The sequence below is a fragment of the Spinacia oleracea genome, chromosome 3 (genome assembly GCF_020520425.1).
Source record: "Spinacia oleracea cultivar Varoflay chromosome 3, BTI_SOV_V1, whole genome shotgun sequence".
NCBI lineage: Eukaryota > Viridiplantae > Streptophyta > Magnoliopsida > Caryophyllales > Amaranthaceae > Spinacia > Spinacia oleracea.
The window spans coordinates 54,636,360-54,645,796 of record NC_079489.1 but is presented as its reverse complement, the minus strand read 5'-3'; the positions used below and the strand labels follow the sequence as shown (position 1 = coordinate 54,645,796).

Genomic DNA, 9,437 nt, shown 5'->3' with positions numbered 1-9,437 from the left:
CGAGCAAGATCTTGGAACTTTTTCTTTAACTCACTGATGATCTTGAAAGCATCTGAGTTGATGAACATTTTCAGTAGATCTGCCCTCATGGTTGCAAGCATTAGACATTTTACATCCTTGTTGGCATCAAGCCAATGATTGAGGGCTGCCTGAGTGACCCATTCGCCTGCGGCTTCGCGCATCGCCTCTTCCAGGACATACTCCTTTTCTTCCTGCATAATAACTATGTAACACCCCGACAATTCCCATTTTCTAAAATAACCTCTTTTTAAATATAACTGTAGGGAATTATCAAAGTATTATCGCCCGTGTAAAAACGTACGGCTTATTCAGAATTTTGCAGCGGAAAACATAAAACTAACTTTTGGGTTCATAATTAATCTATTACATATTAGGTCCAAAACAATTAACTGAAATAAGGAAATACGAATAGTACGACAAGTTTCAAATTCAAGTTAACAAATTGAATCACTTAATTAAACAAATAGAACTACAAGCTCTCTAATCCCGATCCCAATGATGCATCATCTTCAAACCTGTAGATGGGCAATGCTTATTGATCCTTAGAGACTGCTCACCAGAAATGGGTCATCACAGGATCAATAAGGCATAGCCATGATCAACACACACAAACAAGCACGTAATCAGCAAAGCTGAGTACTACATACTAAAGCAATAAAAATCCTAACATGATACTATTAAACATAATTAAGGGCAAACAAAGCATGATAATCTAACGACCATACCTAACTAGACTAAGCTAGACTGGACTAGACTTTTTATAACAATAACATTATTTTAATTTAAATAGGCAATGGACCGAGTTTTCTAGCTAGGCGAGGTACGGGCGCGACTCCGTAACCTCAGTGACCTGCGATATCGAGGAACGTTTGACTGAAAATAGGACGCGGTGATCAATCCGGTCCGAATGAAAGGCCATGGGCTACCACCATGAACCCCAACTCCTGTTTGTCCGTCACTTTAGACGTGCACAGTCTAAAGCTATTGCTACTCAGTTTCACTTTACATGATTTACAAATTGACACCCTGTTATGACTCAACAATCACATAAGGCATGCAACTCACATTTATTTATAACTGTTTTTATCTTGGAATTGAGTAAGTGATCACAAAGGCATCTAACAAGACTCATTCCAATTAACTCCAATCTTTTCTTTAATACTAATTAACCCCTGAATATGGGTATAAGGTTTCAACTTACTAAATGAGGTCCTCCGCCCTCATAAAGTAGTGAAAAGCTAAAAAGGGAACAACAATTAACTGATCTGAATTATATACTAAACAATCTAGCGTTCCCAATCAAACATGTTTGCATCAATCTTCCATACTAACATGTTAAAATCCTCAAAATGCAATAAAGGTTTAATATGTTCATCCAACAGTATCAAACATGCAGTTTCAACCCGACTAAGTTCATCAACAACATTAACATAACCAGGTTCATCAATAATACACATGGTTTCAACAATTAGCACACATTCCAAGCACACAGGTATGTACGTACCTTGTGTAAACAAACTGATAGGCCACTTTAACACTTTCAAAAGTCGCCTAAAGAGAATTCTCCGCCTAAAACAACCAATAAATAATCTCAATCAATTTCTGATCATTGACAACCATAATAAAGCATTCTAATTGCATCCTAAGCATATTTAGAACTTTCCCCAATATCAAAACTTAAACATTTGATTTCCTAGAATCATAATTGTTGAATTAGTTATTGAAATTCGTTGAAAACTTTTGCAAACATCGTACTTTAAATTTTCCGCACTATAGATTCATTTAAAAGCTTCACCATGGTCAATCTACGTCCCTAGTACATTGAAACAACAAATTTAATAATCCATACTCGACCTACCATGATTTACAATCATAAAAACCTTGAATTTCATACTTTAATCAATCAAAAAACTAATATTTCAATGCATTTATATAATCTGAAAATAAAATAATATTGTTTAAATTATAATATACGAATCTGAAAATTAATAATTCAATTACGCACGTGTAAAAATCTGAAATTTGCAAATTAAACCATGAGACTTATAATCTAAATTCAAGAATCATAATTTAAGCTAAAAATATATATAATTAAGACATTCAATTAGTCTAGGGTTTAAGGGTTTAACCGAATAAGGGAAGGGGGAGAACTGCCGGCGACGAGGAAGGCTGGGCGGCACGCGGCGGTGCGGCGAGGAAGGCTGGGCGGCACGCGGCGGTGCGGCGAGGTGGTGTTGCTGGCAAAACAATCAAGGCATGGTTTGAGAGCCATGAAAAGGAAACGAAAGAAAGGAAAACACGACGGGAGAACGGAAATAAGGAGGAGGAATCTACCGTGCAAGGGTGGACGACGAGGACGGCGGTTATTGCCGAACCACGAGCGCTCAGCGTGGTGGTGGTGCTGTGCGAGAACAAGAACCGGTTGAGGAGGAGATCAAGAAAACGAACAAGAGAAAGAGAACGACAAGAGAGAAGGTGGGCGTTACCAGTGGCGACGGGATGCCGGTGACGTGCTGGTGGGTCCGGCGGCGTGAGCAGCGGCAGCAAGGAGGAGGGTGTTGAGGGTTTGGTGCTTGTTACGTGAACAGTGAAGGAGCAAGAGGAGGTTTTTTTTTTTTTGTGTTTCTTTGGGTTCACGTGCATTAGGAAAGGGGAGGGAGTATTTTTATTGGTTTGGGCTTTTACCCAATTGGGCTAGGAGTAGGGTTTAGGTTATTGAATCCGAAATGGTTAGGGTTGCTTGCTAATTTCAATCGAACGTGATTTCGAAATTCGAATTCGTTTTAACGTAAAATTCAAAAATACATTTTGATTTCATAAATCATTAAAATTATTCAAAATGAAATAAAATAATTATATTTTAATTACACATTCATTTCTGAAATCCGTAAATTATATTTAAATGTATTAATATACGTTAAAATATATAAACAAAATATATAAAATTACGGGGGATTACAATCTACCCCTCTTAAAAGAAGTTTCGTCCCGAAACTTGACACGAAAATTCACATATCTTTCCAAACTTTTCAACTTATTCTTATTGTAGAAGCACTTTGTGCCACTCTTGTTCACTCTTTTGCCAACACAGAGTTACTTGCAATATTCAAGAACACATTTTCTTATGCGGAGAATCTATTTACTTGCATCAACATGTAGAAGTGGCTAAAAATAAGCATAAAATGCATAAAAATACCATAAAAATAGGTAAAAAGCGCGAATTTCTATCGCATTCTACCCCCCTTAAAGAAAACGAGTTACGCCCTCGTAACTCACCTCAGGAAATAACTCTGGATACTTGATCTTCATTTCAGCTTCGGCTTCCCACGTTGCCTCTTCGTACTCGTGGTTTGACCAAAGCACTTTCACTATGCTGACGTCCTTATTGCGTGTACTACGCACTTTTCTATCAAGGATTTTCACAGGCCTTTCTTCGTATGTGAGGCTACTATCGATCTGGATTCTCTCAGGCTCTAAGATATGACGCTCATCAGGGATATAGCGCTTTAGTTGGGAAATGTGAAACACGTCGTGCATCTTTTCGAACTCCATTGGCAAGGCTAACTTGTAAGCTACTTTCCCTATTCGTTGCAGAATCTCATATGGGCCTACATACTTGGCACTTAGCTTCCCCTTTTTCCCGAATCTCATCACACCCTTGGTTGGTGATACTTTCAAGAACACTTTATCACCTACTGCAAATTCATCATCTCTTCTTTTCAGATCAGCATAACTCTTTTGCCTATCCTGGGCAGCTTGAATTCTAGCCTGAATCATTTTTACATTCTTGACAGTCTCCTCAATGAATTCCGTTCCCAAGATTATATTTTCACTGAAATCATTCCAGCAGGTGGGACTTCTACATTTTCTCCCATATAGTGCCTCAAAAGGTGCCATCTTAATGCTTGCATGGTAGCTATTGTTGTATGAGAATTCGATCAAGTCTAGATGGTCTTCCCAACTACCCTTAAAGTCAATCGCACAAGCCCTCAACATATCTTCCATAGTCTGGTTTGTTCTCTCAGTCTGACCATCGGTTGCAGGGTGGAAAGCAGTGCTCATTTTCAAAGTTGTCCCAAGGTTCAACTGGACCTTTTGCCAAAATTTCGAGAGGAATCTTGAATCACGGTCTGAGATAATATCGGTTGGGACCCCATGCAACCTCACTACATGCTTAATGTATGTCCTTGCAAGCTGTTTCTTTTTCCAAGTCTCTTTAATCGGAATAAACACGGCTGATTTTGTTAGACGATCCACAATCACCCAAATGGTATCATTTCCGTTCTTTGATCTAGGCAAGGCAGTAACAAAATCCATAGAAATGGAATCCCACTTCCATCCAGGCACTTCTAAAGGTTGAACTTTCCCCATGGGTCTTTTGTGGTCTATTTTGACTTTCTGACAGGTTAGGCATCTAGACACAAACTCAGCAACTTCCCGTTTCATATTAGGCCACCAATAGATTTGTTTCAGGTCTTTGTACAATTTGTCACCCCCAGGGTGCACAGAATATGGAGTATTATGCCCCTCATCCATAAGACGTCTCTTGAGTTCTTCACACTTCTGTGGTACACACCATCTCCCTTTGAACCTCAAACTACCATCCTCATGAATCTTGAAATCTACTTCTTTCCCTTGACCCATCTTTTCTTTGATTCTCTCTAGGCACTCATCCCCGGCTTGACTTTCTCTAATCTCCTCGAATATAGACAACCCCAATGATAATGCGCTCAGTTTTGCTTTGGTTTCCCCAGGGTTTACTATTTCCAGGCTAAGTCTCTGCATGTCTCGACACAACTCTTCAGGCACTACCAAGACATTCATACTATGGCTAGATTTTCTACTCAATGCATCGGCAACTACGTTTGCTTTCCCCTCATGGTACTGGATGTTCAAATCATAGTCTTTGATCAACTCTAACCATCTTCTTTGTCTCATGTTGAGATCTTTCTGGGTGAAAATGTATCTTAGGCTTTTGTGGTCTGTGAAGATCTTACATGTTGCCCCATAGAGGTAATGTCTCCAAATTTTCAAAGCGAAAACAATCGCAGCTAGCTCTAGATCGTGGGTAGGGTAATTAGCCTCATATGGTTTTAATTGACGCGACGCATACGCAATCACCTTCCCATTTTGCTGTAATACACACCCCAACCCATTCTTCGACGCATCACTATACACCTCAAACCCTTCATTCCCATCAGGCAAGGTTAAAACAGGTGCTGAGGTTAAACGCTCTTTGAGAATTTGGAAGGCTTCCTCACATTTTTCGCTCCACTCAAATTTTGATTCTTTCTTCATCAAGTTGGTTATGGGTCTTGCTATCTTTGAGAAATCTCTCACAAATCTCCTATAATACCCAGCTAGACCTAAGAAACTCCGAATATCAGACACATTCTTCGGGGTAGGCCACTCACTCACAGCTTGAATCTTGGCAGGATCCACAGAGACTCCTTCCTTTGACACATAATGCCCCAAAAATGCTACCTTTTCCAGACGGAACTCGCACTTAGAGAACTTTGCATACAACTGGTTCTTCCTAAGCGTCTCCAAGATAACCCTCAAATGTTCGTCATGTTCCTTTTCATTCCTCGAATAGATCAGAATATCATCAATGAATACCACCACAAACTTATCTAGGAACTCATGGAAAATCCTATTCATCAGGTCCATAAAGATGGCGGGTGCATTGGTTAACCCAAAAGGCATTACTGTAAACTCATAATGGCCATAACGAGTCCTAAATGCAGTCTTAGGAATGTCTTTTTCAGCTACCCTCAATTGGTGATATCCCGAACGCAAATCAATCTTTGGGAATACACTTGCCCCGTTCAACTGGTCAAACAGGTCATCTATCCTAGGCAAAGGATATTTGTTTTTGATTGTTACGTTGTTCAACTCCCTATAATCAATACATAGCCGCATACTCCCATCTTTCTTTTTGACAAACAATACTGGAGCTCCCCACGGTGATGCACTAGGCCTAATGTACCCCTTGTCGAACAAGTCCTGCAATTGTATTTTTAACTCACTCATTTCTGGGGGTGCCATCCTATAAGGTGCTTTGGATATAGGTGCAGTTCCGGGATTTAATTCTATGGTAAATTCAAGGGTTCTAGCCGGTGGCATACCCGGAATCTCATCCGGAAATACATCTACAAATTCTCTTACGATTGGGACATCCCCTATCTCTACCCCAACTTTCTTACTCACATCTTGGACACTACAGAAAAATAGTTCACACCCTTTATTGACCAGTTTCCTCACTTGTAATGCGGAGATCACCCCAAAGTTCCCAGACTTCCCAAAACGTCTATATGATATTGATTTCCCAGTAGGGTTCTTTAGGCTTACTTTCTGAATCTCGCAGTCTATCCTGGCCTTGTATAAGCTTAGCCAATCCATCCCCAGAATCACATCTAGGTCCCCCAAACTAAATTCTATCAAATTAGATGGAAAAGTGCAATCTTTTATTTTCAAAGGCAAGTTCTTAAATAATTTCGTACACCTTATTGTTGCACCATTAGGCATACTAACAGGTGAATCAATTGCCTCAAAATCTACTAACTTCAAATTTTTAACAATAGAGGTCGAAATAAAAGAATATGTTGCCCCTGAATCAAACAATGTTTTAACAGGTAAGGAGTTGATAGAGAAAGTACCCGAAACTACGTCTGCAGAACGTTCAGCTTCATTTCTACTCATTACGAACAGCTTTCCGGGAGCCTTGATGTTATTGTTGTTTCCATTGGCAGGTTTGTTTTGGTTTCCCTGGTTGTTTGGTGCCCCAGCAGGCTTCGAACCTTGGTTCCCCGAATGGTTAAACCCTGGTTTCCCTTGGTTACTACTCCCACTACCATTCTGCTCTCTCTTCTGCTTTGTAAAGCACTCATACTCTCTATGCCCCTTCTTACGACAGTAGTTGCAAGTCACCAATTCCCCCTTACAGTCCTTCCCAGGGTGATTGTTGTTGCACATCTTACAGTGATGCACTCTGTTAGGCTGGTTTTTGTTGGTGTAGTTATTCCCCTGGTTATTCCTTCCCTGAAAGTTGCCATTACCATTACCATCCCCATTTCCATTTCTATTCCTTTTGAAGTTCCCCTGACTTCCCCCAGCATTAAACTCTTTCCTTTTATCCCCAACAACAATGTTCTTTTTGTCCCTCCTGGTCTGCAGGCCATAAATATGGGCAGCTCTCCCATACACAATGTCTAAGGACGTAAAGGTTTCCCCGCCTAATCCCAGTTGGATTTCATCGGTTAACCCCTGTTCAAACCTCTGAGCCTTTAGTTCCTCAGTAGCTACCACCTCAGGTGCAAACCTCGACAAAGCTATAAACTTACTGTAGTATTCAGCGATGGTCATATTCCCCATCCTAAGGTTGATAAATTCCTGGGCTTTCTGCTTCCTCATAAAAGGAGGATAGAACTTCCCCCTCAAGGCAACAATAAAAGAATCCCAATTGAATCCCTCAGCAGCGCTTAGTCTAGTGCCATTTTCCCTCCACCAAAGGTCGGCCTCATCTTTCAGGTAGAGGACAGCTTGGCCTACTTTCATATGCTCAGGACAGTTTACCGCCCCAAATAGTTTCTCAAATTCCCTGATCCAGTTTTCAAGGAAGGTGGGGTCTGCCTGCCCCTTAAAGTATGGTGGCTTAACTTTCGCAAGCCTTTCAAACATGTCCCCTGCAGAATCGGGACGCTCAGTTCTTTCCTGGGTTAGTTTTTCCGCCAAGAGGCGAATAGCAGCAGCTAGGTCACTATTATTGGCCATCCTAGAGCGCGACCTGAAATTAATATGCTCTAGTTCAAGTTCGAAACTTTACTTACATTATCCTCTAGCAATGCAATATCACATTAACATTCAAAATGCACACGAAATGAACAATCATGCAAAACATTCAACTGAGAGACAAGGAATAACTTCAATCATCACGAATAATAAGTTAGAATAAAAGAAGAAAACATTCCATTTGCGTGCCCGTAAAACTCTGATCTTTTAGATAGTCAATAATCTAGCTTTTATTCCTCAGAAGAATGTCAATAACAATCCTAAATATTAACACACACCTGTTCTCAAAATGACGTAAAAAGGTTCTACGATATAACATAAACTATGGTTGGGCGGATTGTCCAACATTTTTCTCACACACAACTAAATATGTAAGCAAAGCTAAAGGGAAACGTCATCAGACTTGTCCTTTGATTCGCTATAACCTTCTAGGGTGAATAACTCATATTTAAGTTCATCATCGTCATCCATATCAAAATAATAAGCTTCTTTTCTTGGCCTAGAGGATCTTCGTAGACCTTGAAGTTGATGATTAGCTTCCTCAGGCTCAGGCTCAGGTTCAGGTTCATGTTCGGGCTCAAACTCAAACTCAGGTTCAACCTCCAATTCATGTTCGAATTCAAACTCAAATTCTTGTTCGAACTCAAACCCAAATTCATGCTCAAACTCAGGCTCCGAATCGCTTTCAGGTCTCAAAACAGCTTGATAAATATCGACTCTAGTTTGCCCTCTAGCACGATCAAATTCACGAAGGGCTTCATCATCACTATCAGGTTCTCCTGCTCTTAAAACTCGACGCAAAACAAGTTCATGGCTGGTGTAACTGTTAATGTCAGACTCGTAATCCATTTCATTTTCATCATCGCTTAGAACAATAGGGTTAGAATTGCTCCCTATTCTATTTCCTTGTATGCCAGACATGATTAGTGATCTATAACAATTAAACATAGTTTCTATGTTAGTAATTAGTACTCTCACTTACCGTATGATCCCACAATACACAATAAGTAAGAATATATATATCAATCGCAATGCATAGGGAAGACACGACAGTTAGCAGGTAGAGAAATTACAATCATGTTGACATAATGCATGCACAATGCTTCTATTCTATATGCCTTTTCCTATACTACCCAACTCTCAAAATAATCATAGTATATGCAACATTGAAGCATAAAAGGATAAACAAGAATGATTTATAAGAATTAGATTGATTAAAAGAATAATTATTAAACGATAAATAACTAAATAATTTTTTTTTTTTTTTTTTTTTTTTTTTTTTTTTTTTTTTTTTACGGTACTGTAGCAGCAGCAGCAGTAAAATTTTTTTTTTTTTTTTTTTTTTTTTTTTTTTTTTTTTTTTTTTTTTTTTTTTTTTTTTTTTTTTTTTTTTTTTTTTTTTTTTTGAAATATTAATTTAAATTTCAAAAGAATCGAAATACATTTATTCGCATAAAAACGTATTTCAAAGCACGATTCAAGAGTCAATATTAAAATAAATTCAAACATTTCTAGCTAATAACTTTAAATTTATTCACTAGTGTGAAATTACTTTTACATAACTAATTAGTTGGTTAGGCGCCTAAGATATAAAAGGTAGACACGAAATGTCAGTAAAACCTTTA

The 9,437-nt window shown here is 38.9% G+C and overlaps 1 long non-coding RNA gene across 1 annotated transcript; it reads right to left on the bottom strand.

The window, feature by feature from the left end:
• Window positions 1-231: 231 nt before the first annotated feature.
• LOC130470340 (uncharacterized) lies at window positions 232-2,810 on the bottom strand. Its single transcript, XR_008930515.1, has 5 exons — window positions 2,508-2,810; window positions 2,356-2,422; window positions 2,151-2,258; window positions 1,526-1,590; window positions 232-570 (listed from the first exon to the last, which is right to left on the bottom strand). It is a non-coding gene; the product is annotated as an uncharacterized lncRNA (long non-coding RNA).
• Window positions 2,811-9,437: the final 6,627 nt, after the last annotated feature.